The sequence below is a fragment of the Bos taurus genome, chromosome 10 (genome assembly GCF_002263795.3).
Source record: "Bos taurus isolate L1 Dominette 01449 registration number 42190680 breed Hereford chromosome 10, ARS-UCD2.0, whole genome shotgun sequence".
NCBI classification, from domain to species: domain Eukaryota; kingdom Metazoa; phylum Chordata; class Mammalia; order Artiodactyla; family Bovidae; genus Bos; species Bos taurus.
In genome coordinates, this window is record NC_037337.1 from 17,096,248 (window position 1) to 17,118,102 (window position 21,855).

At 46.2% G+C, this 21,855-nt stretch overlaps 1 pseudogene; it reads left to right on the top strand.

Moving 5' to 3' along the window:
* The window catches only part of LOC112448542 (ras-related C3 botulinum toxin substrate 1-like), a 46,579-nt pseudogene extending 38,705 nt beyond the window's left edge, over window positions 1–7,874 (top strand).
* The last annotated feature ends 13,981 nt before the right edge of the window (window positions 7,875–21,855 follow it).

Genomic DNA, 21,855 nt, shown 5'->3' on the forward strand with positions numbered 1-21,855 from the left:
TGATAAAACTCCACACCCTTGCTGTAAGGTTGCTCTAGCTCGGTGGGTCTCACGCTTTGGAGAAAACATCCAAATCCCTCCGATCTCTCGGTCCCCTCCCACAGAGGCCCAGTGCCTTCAGGTGGTGGTGCTGAGAATCTGCATTTCGATCAAGCTACTGGGGAAGACTTGTGCGGCTTGATCTATGGCTTATACTTGGTGCATTACTGGTTTAAGTAGACAAGATAGAAGAGGACACCCTTAAAGGGGTGAGGGAAGGTGGAAGGATGGGCAGAGCTCCAGAAGTGGGAGTGGGCATGGTTTGTGCCAGCAAGAGCAGGGACAACGAACCTGTGTGGGGGTGGAGGGAGCAGGTTGGAACCCTGGCTATGGAGGGTTTCAGGCATGGGCTATCTCTTTCCTTCTGGTCCCCACGTCTCTACCTCCCACCTTGCCCCATCTGAGGAGGTAGCATCCAACAGCATCAGCCCACAGGAACTCAGAAAGGGTTGTTAGCCTAGATAATTTCCCCAGAGCCACTGATCCCTTCTGCGGAGCATGATAGACCCTATTTCATAAAGAAGACATGAATGGCTGTAATCAGATACAATGTTTGCGACGCTGAACAAAATGAGCAAAGGAAAAAAATATGCAGCCAGGCTATAATTATGGGTGTAATATTTCAGCCCATTAGCAAAAAATATCTCAGAAACCTGCTGCCCCGCCTTCTCAGCTAAAAAATTGGATGCTAAGCTGGTGAAGGCAAACAGAGAGAGCAGAGCACTGAAGCAGAGGCCTAATTAATTGCATATACAGTGTTTTTTTTTTTTTTTTGGCTGGCAGTGGCTTCTGACAATTCTGGGCCTTTTGCTGCATCAAGTAAAAAGAGATTGTTTTTCCTAGCAGGGCTGCTCTGAGGACTTCTAGACACTGGTCCCTCTTCCTCAACCCAGCCCAGTACTAGTCAAGGACGTGTTTGTGTGTGTGTGTGTGTGTGTGTGTGTGTGTGTGTGTTAAGTCGCTTCAGTCACGTCCGACTCTGTGCGACCCTAAGGGCTGTGGCCTGCCAGGCTCCTCTATCCATGAGAGTTCTCCAGGCAAGAGTACTGGAGTGGATTGCATGCTTTCCTCCAGGGGATCTGCGGAATCAAACCTGCATCTCTTATGTCTCTGCAGGGGCAGGCAGGTTCTTTACCACTAGCGCCACCTGGGAAGCCCCGTCAAGGACATGCCACTTACTAAACACTTGGCAAATTTAGGAGTTTTGGTATAATAATAACTATACTTTGTTGCTTGCTATGTACCAGGTACAGTGATAAAGCTTTACAAAATCTCATTTTTCCCTTTGGGAGCAAGGTAAAGTGATGCAATGGATATTGTTGATGAACTTCAGGTCCCTTGTCAGCAGCACCTGTGACTATCTTTGGGCGCCTACTTGTGAGCCACTGAAGTCATCTTGGCCCAGTCCAGAGAGCTCCTAAACCCTGGGGACCAGGTGTTGGATTGTGGCCCAGTCCCCTCAGCTTGCATATCCTCTATGGAACTTTGCAGGAACTCTCCACCCTGCCTGCCTCCCTGCCTCCACATCCTGATCCCCTACTCCCTGGGGTCTTCCCTGGAGTTGTTTCTTGATAAATCACTTGCACATTATTCCTTAGTTCCCACTATGCTTCCGGGGAGTCGGCCTCAGACAGGGAGGATTAATTACCACTCTTTTTCCAGAAAAGAAACTGCAGTTCAGAGGGGATTGTAACCCAACTCAGGGAACTCAGTAAGAAATGGGGGATCAGGGTTTGACTCCATGTTTTCTGATCCAATTTGGCCTCCACGTGTAAACGTGGCACGTGCCCCTATACCCTAGTCCCTTGTCCCTAGGATCTGTATGTGATTAGGGCAGGTTGATGGTTCAGCAGCCGCCGTCCTAGGTTCTGAACTGGACAATGTTTGGGTAAATCCAATAATTAGATCCATGCCTTTGTTCCTGGGCTTCTCTAATTACCTGCCTTTTACCTCAGGCTCACCAAACTCTGCAGGAGTCCTGTGCATGCATGTATTCATTTAGTCATTTATTTACTCTTGCAGTCACCTACCCATCTAACCTCTTCCATTCGACTAACCCCACCCATTCATCTACCATCTATCCATCCTTCTGTCATCCCATCTGTCCATTCATCCATCCACTCTCTCATCCATCCATGTATTCACCTATCCATTCACAGCCCCCAGTAACATTCTAGCAGGGGACATGGATTTATTCAGAAGCCAATCGCCATACCTTGGGATCTGTGCTCCATGGGAGAATGTACAGGCTACTAGGGGCTCATAGGAGGGATATCTGATCTAGTCAAACTTCCCAAGGCACCTGAACTGGGATCTGGCAGGTAAATAGTGAAGAGAAGAGAGGAATAGGTAGATTGTCCCAGACAGAGAGAAGAGCAGGTATGATACAATCCAATGGCCAGAGGTGCGTGAGCGTGCGGAAGGTTCTAAGGAATGAAGCACATTCACCTGGCTGATCTTCTGTGAGGGAAGGAGGTAAGAGATGAGGCTAGAGTAGCTGGCTGGGGCCAGTTGTGCAGGACATTGCTTTTGAGTAAAGGAGAGGATTGGGAGTGAAGAGCAGTGGGTGCCTCCAAAGAGGCTGTGGTGGTGGTGGTTTAGTTGCTCAGTCTTGTCCAACTCTTGAGACCCATGGACTGTAGCCTGCCAGGCTCCTCTGTCCATGGGATTCTCCAAGCAAGAATACTGGAGTGGGTTGCCATTTCCTTCTCCAGGGGATCTTCCCAACCCAGGAATGGAACCTGGGTCTCCTGCATGGCAGGCAGCTTCTTTACCACCTGAGCTAGCAGGGAAGCAGTAGAGGAATATCAGGAGCAGGTTTGTATGTTTTAGAAGGTCACTCTGAGAAGAAGGAATGGGAGGGAGGAAGCCAGCAGTGGGACTGTGGTTGGGGAGGGGGTACCATTTGCCAGGGTGGCAGTGCCGCTTGATGCTGATGGAGACAGGGGCTGCTGCTGTTGCAGGGGGAAGGAGAGAAGTGGGGTTTTGTGCCAAGAGGAGAGAGAATTAGAAGTGGGTGGGATTTGGTGATTGATTGGGCATGGGAGGCAGGTAGAGAGAAAAGTGAAGGGTGATGGCCTGTTTCCGGACTGTGTGGTGGGGTGGGCTGAAGTGGAACTGACCAAGTCCCAGAGGGAAAGCAGGTAGGTAATGCAGGAGACCTGGGTTTGTTTGCTGGGTCAGGAAGATCCCCTGGAGAAGAGAATGGCCACCCACTCCAGTATTCTTGCCTGGAGAATCCCATGGACAGGGGAGCCTGGCAGGCTACAGTCCATGGGGTCATAAAGAATCAGACACGACTGAGTGATTAAGCACAGGGCATGAGGCTGGAGGTTTGGTGCTTAGTTTGGGGCAGGTTGAGTCTGAGAAGCCCCTGGGGCTTTCAAGTCGGGCTGTTCAGAAGATAATTTGATATCTAGGCCTGAAGCCCCAGACAGAGACAGGCACTGAGAGTAGAGATGTAGGTAAGGGACTTCCCTGGTGGGACAGTGGCTAAGACTCCCTGCTTCCCAGGCAGCTGGCAGGGGTTTGATCCTTGGTCAGTTCCATATGCCCCATGGTGAGAAAAGAGATGTAAGTATGACCACCACCCCTCGGAGTAGATGGGAAGGGCCAGGGGGTGTGTGGACTGAGAAGGAGAGAGCCCGCTGTCTTCTGACAGATACCTCAACGCTGACTGCCTGCCTGAGCAGTGGGCATCTCCCTCTGGACTCCACTCCACACATGGACCACATTCCTAGGCTCGCTCCACTCTCCGGCAAGCACTGGGTGCGCCGTCTACCTGCATCAGGTCTTCCTCCCATCGGCCCCTTCCCCCAGAGCCTGCTGGGCAGCAGTTATGCGGGTCAAGTCTGGATGTGTTTCTCTGCTTGCTGTGGGACGGCCTCTCCTTCGGGAGGGTTCTTTTGCATGGAGGAAGAAAGAGAGATTGTTCTTCCCTGTGTGGCTGCTCACCAGAGCTGGAGGGGAGTAAGCATGCTTGTATACTTGGAAGCTCAGGGGTTGACCTCCCTCCACCACTGCTTTTTAGAAATGTCTTTAATTGTTAAATGACTATGGGCGCACTGTAAAAAAGATATATAGCTCAGAACAGAAACAAATAAATATGATAGACTCCCTGCCCCTCATCCTGCTAATGTCTTTACACCCTAGTGACAATTATCTTTCCAGATTTCACACACACACACACACACTATGTCATGCTCATCAATTGGTTTTTTGGGTTTATAAAAATGTACTAGACATATTTTTACATCAAAATGTATATAGCTCAACTTCCCATTTTTCCTTTTTCCTATAAAAATCTTACAAGTTTATGGTAGAAGATGTGGAAATTCAGAAAAAAAAAAAAAAAGAAAGAAAACCCAAATCTGCCAGTATCCTAAAATCTCATTACCCAAAGATAATGATTAACATTGAGGAAAACACAAAATTTACTTTCACTGGACAATATTAGAAGAAGAAACTAAAGTTCAAAAGCACTATGGAACTTCAAGTAGATTTTTCTTCAAAATAAGAGACACTAATCCTTACACATTTCTTAACTTTAAGTTAAATCGAGAAGTTTAAGCTGTAATGTTTTATTTTAATGATATGATTTCTAGTTTCTTAATGACTGCTAGTTTAGGAAGAAAATAAACATTTCTCTGGTAAAAATCAAAAGGTACAACTGATTTCTAAACAAACAGACTAAACTCATCTACCTATGCATATATTTTTAAATTAAAAATAATTTTTAAAAAAAGTAGGCCTACTGTTAGGATAACTTGTCAAGATAAATTATTGACATATTCAATCACTTTCAAAAAGAACAAACACATCAGGAGGAAATAATTATCACTTACTCCTGATACAAAACCGCACAGATGATGTGTGAGCCCCAAGCACTCAACAGTTACCAGCTTCTTCCCACACCACCTGACCAATGGCAGCCTGGCTCTGTGGAATGAGAAAGCAGCATTTCCTACACGTCTTTAATGGCTCAGAATCATGCCACAGTTTAGATCACATTTTATCTGGGGTGTGACTTTCATGTCAGCTCATTGCCTTTCCCAGAGTCACTAATTACCTTTCTTATCCTTGTTGCTCAGAAGTGCTGCATGCCTTAATTCCATGATGGTGCTTAGCATGCTAGCGTATTCCACATAGGATTGACTAGCACTGTTTTCTTTGAGGTTGTTCTTCACAGACTCTTCTGATGTCTCGTTCTGATTGGAGCTAATTGCTCATTAGGTGAGCTTCGCAGCTGTCCTACTGGTATTTCTGTTCGTTGTTCTCCTGGATTAGTTCTATGACTTTTGGAGTCTGTTGTCTTCTTTCTTGGATTCTGTTTTCATTTTTCTGGGGTACATCCTCAAGGAACTTTTTCAGAAAATGTGGAGTCCCACTCCAGAGCCTGGGAGCAGCAGCACCGTATGGGGGTGGGGAAGATAGATGTGAGTGGAGAGGCCACTTCCTGTTTCTCTGCAGTTTTCCCCAGCTTCGGGTGGTGGCCGTTGTTGGGCTCCAGCTTGCAGTTGGTGAAGGGAAGACAAGGAGGTGTGGACCGTGGCCCCAGGCACCCTGTCCTCCACCACCCTCAGCCTCACGGTGAGCTCGCTGCTTCTTGCCTCAGTGTGTCTGCCGCTGGGCTCAGTGAGCAGGCCAGGGGCAGGCCATCAAAGGCATGGTGGTGGGAGAGCTAGCTACAGGGAAAACCTGCCTACTGATCAGTTATTCAAACAATGAATTTCTTGAAGACCATATCCCCACTGTCATTCTGCTAATGTCACGATAGATGGAAAATCAGTGAATCTTGGCATATGGGATATAGTTGGTCAAGAAGATTTTGACAGATTATATCCTCTGTCCTATCTACAAACAGGTATTCTCTCCATTTGCTTTTTTCTTGTGACATCCGCATCACTGGAAAATGTTCGTGTGAAGTGTTACCTTGAAGTGTGATATCATTGTCCCTACACTGCTATCATCCTGATGGGGGCTAAACTTGATCTTAGGAATGATAAAGCCAATGACTGAGAAACAGAGGAGAACAAGCTGATTACTGTCACCTACCTGAAGGGTTTAGCTACCACAAAAGAGATCCAGGCTGTGTAATACCTGGAGTGCTCAGCACTCGAGACAATGTTTTTGCTTGTTACTTTATAATAGTGTTTAAAATTTAATTAACTTATTTTAATTGGAGGATGATTGCTTTACAATATTGTTTTGATTTCTGCCATACATCAACATGACTCAGCCAAGGTATACATATGTTCCCTCCCTCTTGAACCTCCCTCCCACTTCCCATCCCATCTTACCCCTCTAGGTTGTCACAGAGCACCGAATTTGAGCTCCCTGCATCATACAGCAAATTTCACTGGCTATCTGTTTTACATATGGTAATGTTTATATTTCAACACTGCTCTCTCAATTTGTCCCACTCTCTCCTCCCCCTGCCCTGTGTCCACAAGTCGGTTCTCTCTGTCTGCATCTCCACTGCTGCCCTGCAGATAGGTTCATCAGTCCTCAACATCTTTCTGTATTCCATACGTATGTGTTAATATATGCCATTTGTGTTTCTCTTTCTGACTTACTTCATTTTGCATAATAGGCTCTAGGTTCTTCCACCTCATTAGAATTGAATCAAATGCATTCCTTTTTTATGGCTGAGTAATATTCCATGGTGTATATGTACCACAACTTATTTATCCATTCATCTGTCAACAGACATCTGGGTTGCTTCCATGCCCTAGCTATTGTAAATAGTGCTGTGATGAACAGTGGGGGACATGTGTCTTTTCAGTTATGGTTTTTCTCAGAGTATATGCCCAATAATGGGATTCCTGGGTCATATGGTAGTTTTAGTCCTAATTTTTTAAGGAATCTCTATACTGTTCTCCCAGAGAAGGCAATGGCACCCCACTCCAGTACTCTTGCTTGGAAAATCCCATGGATGGAGGAGCCTGGTGGGCTGCCATCTGACAGAGGTAGGCTGCAGTCTGTGGAGTCGCTAAGAGTCAGACACGACTGAGCGACTTCACTTTGACTTTTCACTTTCATGCATTGGAGAAGGAAATAGCAACCCACTCCAGTGTTCTTGTCTGGAGAATCCCAGGGACAGGGAGCCTGGTGGGCTGCCATCTATGGGGTCGCACAGAGTTGGACATGACTGAAGCGACTTAGCAGCAGCAGCAGCATACTGCTCTCCATAGTAGCTGTATCAATTTGCATTCCCACCAACAGAACAAGAGGGTTTCCTTTTCTGGCATTTATTGTTTATAGATTTTCTGATGCTGGCCATTCTGACAGGTGTGAGGCGATACCACGTTGTAGTTTTGATTTGCATTTTTCTAATAGTGATATTGAGCATCTTTTCATGTGTTTATTAGCCATCTGTATGGTCAGGGAAGCCTGGCGTGCTAAAGTCCATGGGGTCACAAAAAGTCAGACACGGCTTGGCTACTGAACAACAACAAGACATTGTTTGATGAAGTTATCTGAGACATCCTCTGCCCACCTCCTATTAAGAAGAGGAAGAGAAAATGCCTGCTGTAAATGTCCAGACCCTCTCCTGCTCTGTCCCAGCCCCTGGGAACCTTTATAAACTTCGCTCAAACCATGGAGCCTTCACATTGAATGTCAAATTTTTGTTACAGATTAGTTTTTCCATAAAACCATCTTGAACCAATCAGTAACTTTTAGGTTTTGCTTGTTTAAAGTGTAAGGGTTCAAGCTTTCACATTCTATTAAAGTTCAGCCCTAAAATGGCAAACTATCTTAAAGCCTTATTTTTCAAAAGCGCTTATTCTTGCTCAGATTAAAAGTTGCCAAAATATCTTGTGGACTAAGTTGCATTTTGGGGCTAAGAACACTGAGCACTGAACCTTTGTCCTTAAGAGGACTGCAGCTTCCAAGGTTAGGAAAGGCAGACACTTGCTAACTTAGTTTAAGATATGAAGAGCAGTTCAGCCTCCTTCATGAAACATTGCCATTTAATGCATCATAAATGTATTAACTCATGTTCATGACCTAATATTGCACTGCATGTCATAATGCACGAGTGTAACATCTCAGCTCTTTGGATCAAGCTTTCTGATTTCATAGTGAGATTTTGTCCATTCCTGCAGAAAGTGGCCCAGGTTCCTACAGGTCCTTGGAACAGTCAAGGAGGGACTTCTACACCTCTAGGGTAGGCTAGGGTCAAATGACTCCTGTCCAGTAGGAAGAAGTTGTAGGAGAGACTTTCAGCTCCTTACTTCTTAAGCGTAAGTGTAGATTCTCTCAGCAGGGAGTGAGACAGGCTGGGACCTGGGACCTTTCACTGCAGTGCTGCAATGACTGCACCTCGACACACCTTTCCTTCCGCAACAAAATACAAAGAAACTATAGGGGCTAAAAATAACTGTATGCATGTACTTTTGGGGCCAATTCTGGACAAAAGATACAAAGATACCAAAAACCTAACGGCCACTTTCGAAGAGCTGGGAGCAAAAGCAGGGAAAAGGGCAGGCGCCACCCCCTCCCCCTGCTCCCCCACTATCCACACCACAATACCACCGAAAGTGTGGGCAAACCACCTAAGGCACGCCTCCAAACTGACCCCTGGACAACCCTCACCCTATGTAAGGAACAAGTTTGTCTCTCCTCGAAGAGGTGTGCCAGCAAAGGAAACTGTTACTTATTCTAGCTCTTTCTTGCTGCTGCTGCTAAGTTGCTTCAGTCGTGTCTGACTCTGTGAGACCCCAGAGATGGCAGCCCACCAGGGTCCCCCGTCCCTGGGATTCTCCAGGCAAGAACACCCAAGTGGGTTGCCATTTCCTTCTCCAATGCATGAAAGTGAAAAGTTAAAGTGAAGTCGCTCAGTTGTGTCCAACTCCTAGCGACCCCATGGACTGCAGCCTACCAGGCTCCTTCGTCCATGGGATTCTCCAGGCAAGAGTACTGGAGTGGGGTGCCATCGCCTTCTCCACTCGCTGCAGCAGGGGCCCCAATAAAGCCTTGCTTGGAAAAAAATCAGTGTATTAGCTTTGATGAGATTTTGAAAAGAATTTTTACATGTCCCCTCTGGCAAAGTATCCTCTGGTTGAGGGCACTGGAGTGGAGTGTGTGGAACACTTGTTATTATTAAAAGGTGAAAACACTATTTTGACAAAATATGGAGATAAATTTATACTAATTAAATTATTGAAAGTATCATGGGTAAAACTTTGAAAAGGTTAATTTCTGTCAAATACACTAGATGATGAAGAAATGTCCATATTAACAGTAAGTGTTTTCTTAAGCTTTTCTTTTTTTAAACTTTCCCATCCCTTCTGAAGTTGGGCATTTAATTCATCTCTGACCTGGTCCTTCTCAGAGTTGCTAACTTAATAAGTGCTTTTCTTGTAGAACCCCTTCTTAATGAGCAATATGCTTCCTTATATTATAAAATCTTTATGGATATGCCTTAGAAAAAAATTTTTTGCAGATTAGTAAAAGTGTATTCCAAGAATGCTCAAACTACTGCACAATTGCACTCATCTCACATGCTCAAAATTCTCCAAGCCAGGCTTCAGCAATACGTGAACTGTGAACTTCCAGATGTTCAAGCTGGTTTTAGAAAAGGCAGAAGAACCAGAGATCAAATTGCCAACATCCGCTGGGTCATCGAAAAAGCAAGAGAGTTCCAGAAAAACATATATTTCTGCTTTATTGACTATGCCAAAGCCTTTGACTGTGTGGATCACAATAAACTGTGGAAAATTCTTCAAGAGATGGGAATACCAGACCACCTGACCTGCCTCTTGAGAAATCTGTATGCAGGTCAGGAAGCAACAGTTAGAACTGGACATGGAACAACAGACTGGTTCCAAATAGGAAAAGGAGTACGTCAAGGCTGTATATTGTCACCCTGCTTATTTAACTTATATGCAGAGTACATCATGAGAAACGCTGGGCTAGAAGAAGCATAAGCTGGAATCAAGATTGCCAGGAGAAATATCAATAACCTCAGATAGGCAGATGACACCACCCTTGTGGCAGAAAGTGAAGAGGAACTAAAAAGCCTCTTGATGAAGGTGAAAGTGGAGAGTGAAAAAGTTGGCTTAAAGCTCAACATTCAGAAAACTAAGATCATGGCATCTGGTGCCATCACTTCATGGGAAATAGATGGGGAAACAGTGGAAACAGTGTCAGACTTTGTTTTTCTGGGCTCCAAAATCACTGCAGATGGTGACTGCAGCCATGAAATTAAAAGATGCTTACTCCTTGGAAGGAAAGTTATGACCAACCTAGATAGCATATTCAAAAGCAGAGACATTACTTTGCCAACAAAGGTCCGTCTAGTCAAGGCTATGGTTTTTCCTGTGGTCATGTGTGGATGTGAGAGTTGGACGGTGAAGAAAGCTGAGCACCAAAGAATGGATGCTTTTGAACTGTGGTGTTGGAGAAGACTCTTGAGAGTCCCTTGGACTGCAAGGAGATCCAACCAGTCCATTCTAAAGATCAGTCCTGGGATTTCTTTGGAAGGAATGATGCTAAAGCTGAAACTCCAGTACTTTGGCCACCTGATGCGAAGAGTTGACTCATTGGAAAAGACTCTGATGCTGGGAGGAATTGGGAGCAAGAGGAGAAGGGGATGACAGAGGATGAGATGGCTGGATGGCATCACTGACTCGATGGACGTGAGTCTGAGTGAACTCTGGGAGTTGGTGATGGACAGGGAGGCCTGGCGTGCTGTGATTCATGGGGTCGCAAAGACTCGGACACGACTGAGCGACTGAACTGAACTGATTTTCATGTTAAAAAAAGAAAATGTGTATAACATAGGTGGAGTTACAAAGCTAGTAAATTTGAGTCCTTGAATATTTTGAAATGTCTTCACTGTGACCTTGCACTTAAATAAGAGATTCCAACTCAGTTTCCTTTCTGATTTCTGTAGTTACTGTTCAGTTGCCTTCTAGAAAGTTATTTTGTGTAAGAAAAAATCTAATGCAGTTTGATTGCTATTTATTTTTAGATATTTTCGGTTTTTTCCCTTAAGAAGGTTTACGATTTCTTCTTGATCATTGGGCTTCAGAAACTTTCCCAATTTGTTGCAAACTGTGTATCTTTTTTCCCTGCACCGGCTCTGTACTTGGTGAGAATAGTAGAAGGCTCCTGCTTCTCCAGTTGGCCTGCTTCCCTTTCCCTTGGGAACTACCACTGTCTCACTCTCTTCACCTGACTTCTGTTAATGAAGAGGATCCAGTCTGAGGGTTCTTTTTCTCCAGCCAGGAGATTGGTTGAGGTATGGACATGTGATCCAGGTCAGGGCAATCAGAGTACTTTTTAGAGATGATTTAGATGCTGAGAAAGAGGATTATGCTTTTTTTACCTGGGTTTGGTGGAAGGAAGAAGTAAGACTTGAGCTTCTGGAGGACTTCTTGGCCACAACAACTAAAGATCCTGCCTGGGCATGAACCCAACCCAGGGAGTCAGAGGGGAAGATGAGAGTGAAAGAGAGAAAGGGAGAAAGAGAATGAATGAATGTCAAATCATGAAACTCTGGAGGCAGGGGTGACAGGAGTCATATCAGACAATACATTCATTTTGTCTTTACAAGATTTGATTTGGTTTCCCTCAAGATAAACAAAAGAATCTTGATAATGGAATGACAACTTTTAACCAAAAAAAAAATTTTGTCTTTCAACAGCCAAGGAGAATTTCCTTTTATTACTTGATTAATCCTTGGCTCTTGGACTGCAAGGAGATCCAACCAGTCCATTCTAAAGGACATCAGTCCTGGGTGTTCTTTGGAAGGAATGATGCTAAAGCTGAAACTCCAGTACTTTGGCCACCTCATGCGAAGAGTTGACTCATTGGAAAAGACTCTGATGCTGGGATGGATTGGGGGCAAGAGGAGAAGGGGACAACAGAGGATGACATGGCTGGATGGCATCACTGACTCGATGGACAGGAGTTTGAGTGAACTCCGGGAGTTGGTGATGGACAGGGAGGCCTGGCGTGCTGCGATTCATGGGGTCGCAAAGAGTCGGACACAACTGAGTGACTGAACTGAACTGAACTGAACAGCTGATCAAGAATCTTTCTGCAATGCAGGAGACCCAGGTTCAGTTCCTGGGTTGAGAAGATCCCCTGGGGAAGGGAATGGTAACCCACTCCAGTATTCTTGCCTGGACAATTCCTTGGACAGAGGAGCCTGGCAGGCTATAGTCACAGAGTTGGACATGACTGAATGACTCACATTTCCTCCCTTTTATGACTTCAGTTCTCGTCTAAAATTCCTATTGAGTATTGGCTCTCTGGGATCTAGCCTCCATCTCCTTTTGTCTTTCCTCATCTTAAAAACCACTTTGACATTTTAATCTATATTCTGATACAGTTCCTAGACTTTATTGTTTGATTTGGTCTTTCTACTCTTCAGCCCTCATATTAAGTTCTTCATTTCAGCCAGTGTGTTTCTAATTCTAAGAACTTTTAAATTTTGTTTGCTCCTGTTTCCCCCTACGCCACCCCCACCATGGCAAGTTGCTTTTGTTTTATGCATGTAACCGTCAATGAATTAGCATTTGTTTTCTGTTGGCTGTGTCATCTCTGTTTTTCCTTCTCAGTTGCTCTGTTCTCATTGATCCTTCTCTTTTCTGTGGTTGTTTTCCTCAGAACTTAGTCATTCTCAGGCATCCATCGGTGTGTGTGAATGACAAGCTACAGTGATAATTACTGGCTCAGATGGGACTTTCCTCTGTGTGGGTCTATGTTTATGTAGATCTTCTGGGGTAGGTCTCTGTCCTACATGGGTCTGGGGTCCTGGAACTGTCTGGGTGAGGTTTGCTGACAGGGAGCAGAAACGCAGGCTCCTGACCTGCCACCATTGCTGAAGTAAGATGACTTTCCTCTGAATGTGGAACGCCTCAGTTACAGAGATTTTGATTTATGAGATGCCAAAAATCCTTAAATTCTTCAAATTGCACATCAAAAAGAAGAGGACTAATGGGAAAAACAGGGGTAGGGATAAGTTACTCAAAAGTCAAGCCACATTATCATCAGACCATTCACAAAAGTAATAGCAACCCAAGTTGTTGAAATGCTGGGGTTTAAAAAAAGTACATGATAAATTGCTAACAAAAAAAAATTACAGTAAATATAAGGCTTAACTTTTTTTTTTTTAAAGCAAGAGTATCATGATAGAAGGAGATATAAGGTAGATTGCAGGCTTTCTTTTTGGTTTTGGCTGGCCCTTATGGCATTTGGGATCTTACCCTAACCAGGGATCAAACCCACAGCCTCTGACTTGGAAGCACAGAATCTTAACCACTGGACAACCAGCAAAGTCTGGTTGTAGGTTTCTGAGTTATGAAAATGAGAGCAAAATACACAGAGAACACAGAGCACCATGTAATAAACCCTCCCAAGACAATGCTGTGACCATGAGCAGGAGTGTGGTTGCACGCCCTGTGCTCTGCGCTCCGGGGTTCAGCTTGCGTTGCATTCAGCTGCCATCACTTAGTGGCACATATCACAGTATGCGGGGAAAAGCGCTGTCTAAACCAATGCAACCCCGACACGGTACCGACATCATGATCCCATGTATCAGTCATGGATATGCTAATACAGATATAGAGACACACTGTTAGAACAGACCACGGTTTTTCCCCCACCCTGGACTCTCTCTCCTTCGATTTTACCCCCTGAGTCTGTGGAGGAGGTCAGGAAGGGCAAGACTACAGAAATCCCTGCAGAACCCCCCATTTTGACAGTGTTCTTGACTTTTTCCTGGGGTTGAATGCCAAGACCAGTGGTTCTGTGCTTTTAAGAAGGGCCTAGAATGATTGGCCCAGCTAGGAATCCAGCAGTTTCATTTGCCCCAAAGCATCCTTGTTTTTGTAGCTGTTTCTCTGAGGCTCCAGCTTCAGTGACAAGTCCCTCTTAGGCCTGCAAGGAGTGACATGTTCCTTGCTCTGGTTCTCAATCTATTGGATCCCATATTCCTTTTGAACTGTGGTGTTGGAGAAGACTCTTGAGAGTCCCTTGAACTGCAAGGAGCTCCAACCAGTCAATCCTAAAGGAAATCAGTCCTGAATATTCATTGGAAGGACTGATGCTGAAGCTGAAACTCCAGTACTTTGGCCACATGATGTGAAGAAAAGTCCCTGATGCTGGGAGAGATTGAAGGCAGGAGGAAAGGGGATGACAGAGGATGAGATGGTTGGATGGCATTACTGACTCGATGGACGAGTTTGAGCAAGCTCTGGGAGTTGGTGATGCACAGGGAAGCCTGGCATGCTGTAGTGCATGGGATCACAAAGAGTTGGACATGACTGAGCGACTAAACTGAACTGAACTGATTCCTGCAACCTTTCAGAAATTCTTCCATATTTTGGTTCACTAATAGCATCCTTTCTTATTGTCTAATATGAATTTACTCTTTCTCTGAGTATCTTTTCTGACTTTTTTTCCAGTTGGACTTTGGTAAGGAGAGAATTTAAAGTCTATGCACTGTCTACACACGGGTTGAATTGGGAAATCTCTCCACCACTTTTTGTCCTTTTGACTTTGGCCAAGGCTTTTCATAATTTTGAACTTCAGATTATTTTTTGGAAAAAGGGAATGATAGTAATATCCGTCCTGCCTGCCTCCCAGGGGGTGGGACAGGATGAAGGGACATGAAAGTCATCTATGAACAAAAAGAGTGGCATAAATTTAAGTTGTTATTAGCTCATGGAAAAGAACCCCCTAATTTGGCAGATGAGAAAATGAAGCCAAGAGATGGGAAGCAATTTTGGCCCAAGGTTACCCAGAAACCTCCAGCCTCTTGGCTACTGGGCCCCATTTTCTTTCCAGGCCCCGTTACCCTGCAGTCTGCAAACGGCCAGGGATGCATTGCTGGGGGCAGAGCAATTGAGGATTCGGAAGAGGCAGAGATGGCATAAATAATTCAGTGATTGCCGACCACGGGCCATTAAATTTTCCATGATCTGTTTTATTGTATCTGTTCTGCAGTGATACTCTCTTCCAGTTCAGATGCAAAGTAGGCATTTCACTGTGTCTACAGGAGCTGGCCACTGCTCCATCTCAGTGATCCAAGACCACAGAAGCCTTGGCCTTGGGCCCAGCTGGGCCCCTGTCTTAAAAGGTGGCCAAACAGAGGTTCGCATCACTGAGGCCTGAGAGTCAAGCCTCTTTCCTCCTGCTCCTGATACTCACTGAGCCACAGCAGAAGGTGACTCTCACCTTCAAGTTCAGGATCCACTTACAAATGACCTCCACTTAAGAGTCTTACTGTTGTCATGGATGATTAGTAGAAATGTAGTGGGTTGGGTGGGGTGAGAGGTTCAAAGGATTAGTTTGTTCATTGTAAGAATTAAAGCGCACCCTGATTTTTGTAACTCTGTTTTGGCATTTTTGACATTTCTTTATATACAGGGAGCCTCAAAACCTGGCAGTGGCTTGGGCCCCAAAGATCATGCTATGCAGAATCCTAAAGGTGGTGGGGACTCCCATACAGATGAAGAAACAGGCTCAGAGAAGAAGATGGCCTTGGTCAGAGACTCAGCCAGCTGGTGGTAGGGTGAGCCCAGGGTCAGGTGTCAGGACTCTCAGAACAGAGCCCGTCCCTTGGGTACGGGTCTTGGGTGGGAGAACTTCCCCTACACTGATCATCTCTGGTCATCATCTCTGCTCCTCAGGGTTACTGTGGCTTCTCAGATTTGTTTGTAGAATAGGTCACCGTCCCCAGTGTCCTGAGGACCACACAGTTTCCTGAGATGGCATTTCCAAGCATGCCTTCCACCCACGGTGAGGCGGAGGGCAAGGAAGAAGAACTGGGCACTGCGGGTGAGCTTCTCCTCATTGTCTGTGGTTCAGGAGGCTTGGCCAATGGGCATGGCCTTGATGTCTCCCTTCTACTCACTGACATGATAACGGGGCAGGATGGTGCATGGAGTCAGCCAAGGGCTAGAAGCCAGACATTTGCCTAAGAATCCTCAGCATTCAGTGAAGTGTGGTAGAAAGAACATAGGCTATATATTCTGTAGGCTGGCTCCAAATTCCAAATTTATGGCTTAATGGTTATGGGCATAAGAGAAACCACATCCCCTCTTAGTGTCCTGCCACATGAAGTGGAGATGCCAAATCTGAATCCATGGAGCTTTTGAGAGGCTCTCTGGTAATGACCATTTTGAGCTGCCAAAGTCCTTTTGGCATTGCCATCAATTAACCACTGCTATCTAACCAAGCACTCCAAACAAAACCTGATGGCTTAAAGCAATCATTCATTATCATCCACAACTATCCAGGTTCACAGGCACTCATCTCATCTCACCTGTGGTCAGCTGGGTAGCTCTGCTGATACCGGCTGGACACCCTCGCATGTGTGGGGCCACTTGGTTATAAGCTGGTCTAGGGTGGTATGCCTCAGCTCTCTCACCCTCCAGCAACCTAGCTCGGGCTAGTTCACGTGGCAGGTGCCTGGTTCTAAGAGAAAGCACAGGAGCGCATAAGCCTACTGAAGGTTGTACTTGAAACTGACACATTGTCACTTCCATCACATCCTATTGGCCAAAGATAGTCACAAGGCCAGCTCAAATTCAAGGTAGGGGTTGAGGCTGTATCCCCTTCTTGAAGGGAGGAGATACACAGTCACATTATAAAGAAAGTGGATGCAGGAAAGAGTGCAGGATTGTGTCCAATTATACAATCAAATCTGGGGCTTCCCAGGTGGTGCTAGTGGTAAAGAACCCACCTGCCAATGCAGGAGAGATAAGAGACATGGGTTCGATCCCTGGGTCGGGAAGATCCACTGGAGGAGGGCATGGCAACCCACTCCAGTATTCTTGCCTGGAGAATCCCATGGACAGAGGAGCCTGGTGGGTACAGTCCATAGAGTTGCAAAGAGTCGGACATGACTGGAGGGACTTGGCATGCACGCACATACAATCAAATCTTCACAATCCTCAGGACCACAATCTCCCTCAGTGAGTTTGAGATGGACTGAGACAGGCACAGAACGACAGCACTGGGTGTGATTTTCAAGACGGGGAAGTGGCTCATCCAAGGCCACGAAGTTGGTGAGTGGGTATGAGAACCTCAGACTTTTAGAGTCAAGTACCATATGTCAAAACCAGTCTCAGGGTCATTTCTTCTACTGAATTTGTTCTTCGGAAAACCCAGTAGATGGTGACTTGGGGGTGTCTACATGTGTGTTCCTCTTTTTTCATGCTGCAATTTTAAAAGGTCAAGGAGGATCTGAGATTATATTTTCTGGCTCTTCCTTCTGGAAGGAAACCCTGAGGAAGAAGGACAAGCCCCATCATGAGACCTAGATTCAGATTCCAAGGCTTGAAGAATGTTACCCCTGCAACTTTTTTCTTCTTTTAGAGATGCATACAGAGAATTTTTATCTCTTGTCCCTGGGCTTCTCAAGACTGTGATCTCACCCTAGTGAAGAAAGATCCTCATGACTTGTCATCAAGACAATTGCTACCATCTCCTAATTGGCCTTCTCTTCCCACTCTGCCATCCCCAATCCATCTTGCTTATGGTGCCAGAGTAATCTTTCAGATACTTGGCTCTGATTGTGACATCCACCGGGGAGAATATCTTCTAGGAGAGTATGTTCTTTTAATTTTTTAAATATTTATTTTTTTTGGCTGCCTGGGGTCCCCGTTGCAGCATGTGGGATTTTTAGCTGTGGCATGTGGGCTCTAGTTCCTTGCCGTGCTATGCTGTGCTTAGTCACTCAGTCATGTCTGACTCTTTGCAACTCCACAGACTGTAGCCTGCCAAGTTCCTCTGTCCAAACCTGGAGCCCTGAAATTGAGAGCATGGAGTCTTAGCCATCATGAGCTTAAGAGTTGGGCAGATCCAGATTTTTTGTTTTTGGTTTGTTTTTTTGGCCTTGTCATGCAGCATATAGGATCTTAGTTCCCCAAACAAAGATTGAACCCATGTCCCCTGCATTGGAGTATAGAGTCTTAACTAGACTTTCAGAAGTTACAAAGTCACTTCTGCTGTTATTCTATGAGTCGAACAAATCACAAAAGCCTGCCCAGTTTCAAAGGAGAGGGAACATAGACTCCACTGCTTTCTGGAAGGAATATCCAAGTCCTATTATAAGCAGAACATGTAGGTCAGGAGATTTGGCTTTGGAGATCCAACCAGTCCATTCTAAAGGACATCAGTCCTGGGTGTTCTTTGGAAGGACTGATGCTAACACTGAAACTCCAATACTTTGGCCACCTCATGCAAAGAGTTGATTCACTAGAAAAGACTCTGATGCTGGGAGGGATTGAGGGCAGGAGGAGAAGGGGACAACAGAGGATGACATAGCTGGATGGCATCACCAACTTGATGGACGTGAGTTTGAGTGAACTCCGGGAGTTGGTGATGGACAGGGAGGCCTGGCGTGCTGCAATTCATGGGGTCGCAAAGAGTCGGACACAACTGAGTGACTGAACTGAACTGATCTTGGAAAAGCATAGTCTGCCACACCAACCTTGTGAAGGGCTCTGAGGCCAAGAGAGGTGGGAAAGGATGTTTTATAAGCCTAGACTCTAGGACCAGGCTGCCTGGCATCCCACCCTGGGCCTTCCACTGCCTGGCTGTGTAACTGGGCAAGTTCATGTACTGTAGTGTGCCTCAGTTTCCTTCTCTGTAAAATGAGGACCACGGCAATCTCTACCTCCTGGGGTAGCTGTGAGGATTAAGTGAGTTAATAATGTAGGAAAATGACCTAAGATGACACATAGTAAGTTCCATGTCGGTGTCTGCTGTTACCATGACTGATGTAATTACCATCAATATTTACTGATTGATTAGACAAAGCTTTCAAGGCAAGGAAGAGGAAAACATCACCACTTATATAGTCCTGAATAGCTGTGGCATGGTTCAGTGTTCTACGGAGCCCAGGGGAAGCCTGACTTTCTACTCACAGATCCAATTCCTCCATTACAGCCCAAGCTGCTGATTCTGGAGATCCAAAGTCAGGAAAGCATCTAAGGAGCTTGGGACTTAGAGCAAATGAGACACCAGCACGTCTCACCACCACCATCATCATGTCATCAAATCTGCAGGGTTTGGTCCCATTACATATTTTTATTGCCTGCCAATGCCAGGTGGGTTTTCAATATCCTAGACAGAAGTGTGTCACATACAGCCCCACACTGCACTTCAGAAACAACCCTGCAGTTCTGAGAACTCAGCTTTCAGGAGCAGAGCTTGCAGTCTATGAAAACAGGCCAAAGCTTCCTTTTCCTCATTGCAGGGTGCTGTGGACATGCTATAGAACAGCAGGCTGCTGAGGCTTCACTGGGATCCCTCTCATTCCTTTTTCCACCTCTGGCAAGCCTTTGCTTTCATCTGCCAGCAGCTCTTTTTTCAGAGGTTAGCAGAGAGCCAGAAGTGCCTGGGAATTTAAGCCCCCCACTGGTGGCTCTTGACTGATAATGGATGGTAGGGACGTATGGAAGCTGAGCTCTCTTGTCTGAATTGAAATGACTTTCAGGAGCGACTCACACGGCAGAGTTCCCTGCAGGATCAGGCTAAGGTTACCCTCTGTGGGGCTCTGCCAAAGTCACGTCCCACTCCAAGCTTGGCTTGCTCTCCACCCCGTCCGGCTTCCCCCAATCCTTGACTGATTTCTCCTGTGAGGGAGAAATCAATTACCTAATCAATTACCTTCCCATGAATCCTCTTCTCAGGGGCTGCTTCTGGAGAACGTGAACTGAGAGAGACAGGATGCACAGGACCTGAGGGAGGGAGACAGTCATGAGCTGCACCCGATGTGGGAGGCTGCTGGCCCCAGCCCTAGTGTTTCTGTAGGGTCTTAACTCCTGCAGCCTTTTCGTTCTCCAGCGATGATGCCTCCCCAGGTATTGAGGGGTGACCTGTTTTCACATCAGCTCTGCTTCCCAGGTGGCATAGTGGTAAAGAATCAGCCTGTCAATACAGGAGATGAAAGAGACGTGGGCTACAGTTCACGGGGTCACAAAATGTTGGACACGACTGAGCAACTGAGCATGCACAAGCATATACATTACTTTCTGTTCTTCTCAGAGCCGCTTAGTCTTGCTGTTCCTCCCGGCCTTGGCACTTGCTCAGTGGAAAATCCCAGCCTCTCACTCTTCAGCCCACCTGCTGCCTCAGCCTCCTCTATGGGGAGGGCCTGGCTTTGGCATGGACTCCATCATGTTCACTGCGGTCGGAGCTACGGTGGCTCTGGTGCCCACTGAGTGGACCCACAGGGGTCTTCCCATCACTCTGTGCTCAGATGCAGTGCTGAGCCATGGGGTGCAGGAACCTGGCTTTCCCAGAAACTGTTTGGAAAGTTCCAATGCAGCCCAAATTTTCAGGGGAGTATTAATTTCCTGGGGCTTCCCAGGTGGCGCTAGTGGTAAAGAACCTGTTTTCCAATGCGAGAGACATGAGATGTGGATTCGATCTCTGGGTCAGAAAGATCCCCTGGAGGAGGGCATGGCAACCCACTCCAGTATTCTTGCCTGGAGAATCATGTGGACATAGGAGTCTGGCAGGTTACTAGTCCACAGGGTCGCAAAGAGTTGGACATGACTAAAGCGACTCCGTAGACTTCGAGAGACAGGAGCCAGAAGATAGATCCCTCCCATCCATCTCCCCTGCAATGGCTTGTTCCCAGGCTCAGCAATTCCACGTGCCGAAGATACACCATGTGGCTGGGCACACTGGGCCACCCCACCTTGTATTGCTTTTCCCCCTTCCCTGCCTCATTTCCATGTTTCCTTCACTCTTGCTACCCTGGGGTTGTGCCTCTTAAGGAAGACTGAGTTCACTCCCACGGCTGCCATTTGATGTGGTTCTTGGCTGAGAGCTTGGCTGGAGCTGTCCTCCCAAATGGTCACATGTAGCTCCCCCCTCCAAGTGCTTGGGCTTCTCACAAAATGGGGTGCTGAGAGGGTGTACCCTGAAACCAAGAAACCCCTGCAGAAGCTGCAAGGCATCTCATGGCTTAGATGCAGAAGTCCTGACATGTCACTTCCACTGCATTCTAGAGATCTGTTATTTGGTCAAGTAAGTCACTAAGACCAGCCTAGATGTAAGGATTACATTTCACCTTTTGATGGAAGAATAAGCAAAAAAGTGTAGCTATTTTTAATCCAGCACAATGAGGTCCTGCACAGACAGCACAGTATCTGGCATGTGATGTGTGCTCAGTAAATGTTAGTTCAGGGTGTGCCCTCTTCCTGCATTCATTCAATGCGTGTCCAGCTCAGGAGAGGCCAGTTCCAACTCTCTACCAGCTTCTCCTTGGCCTTCCCAGGTAGCCGTCAGTGTGCAGAAATGACAGGCAGGCAGGGTGACAGTTCTGAGCCATCCAAATTTGAAAGTAGTCTGATGTGGCAGAAAAATCTAGGAGACTGGGTTTCTGCCTCTAATTACAACACTAAGTTTTTAGTTGTCTCGAGCAAGTCCATTGCCGTTTCTAGACTCAGTTTCTCTGCTTATCAAATGGAGGATTGGACTAGATGAATTCTAAGCTCCTTACTGGCACTGCTGTTTGAAGATTTTGCTGATGCTCTGGAATGTTCCTCAGCACTCATAAACTGATGGCCAGGATGTGGGGCTTGATGTTTTCTCTACCCTCATGGCAGGGACTGTCCCAATTCTCATCTTTGGTGTCACACCTGGGCCCCAAACCTTGCCTAAGCTCTCAGAGGCCTCAAAGGTGTCTGACTTCTAAGCCAGTCCCAGCCTGACTTCCCGTCATAAGCTCAGCCTCTGAAAGTCCCTTCTGTACATGAGATGTTGGCATCATTAAGGTGGTGGTGTGTCCACGCCTCCCCTGCTCCTCCAGGGAACCTCCAAGGCCTTACTTAACTCGGA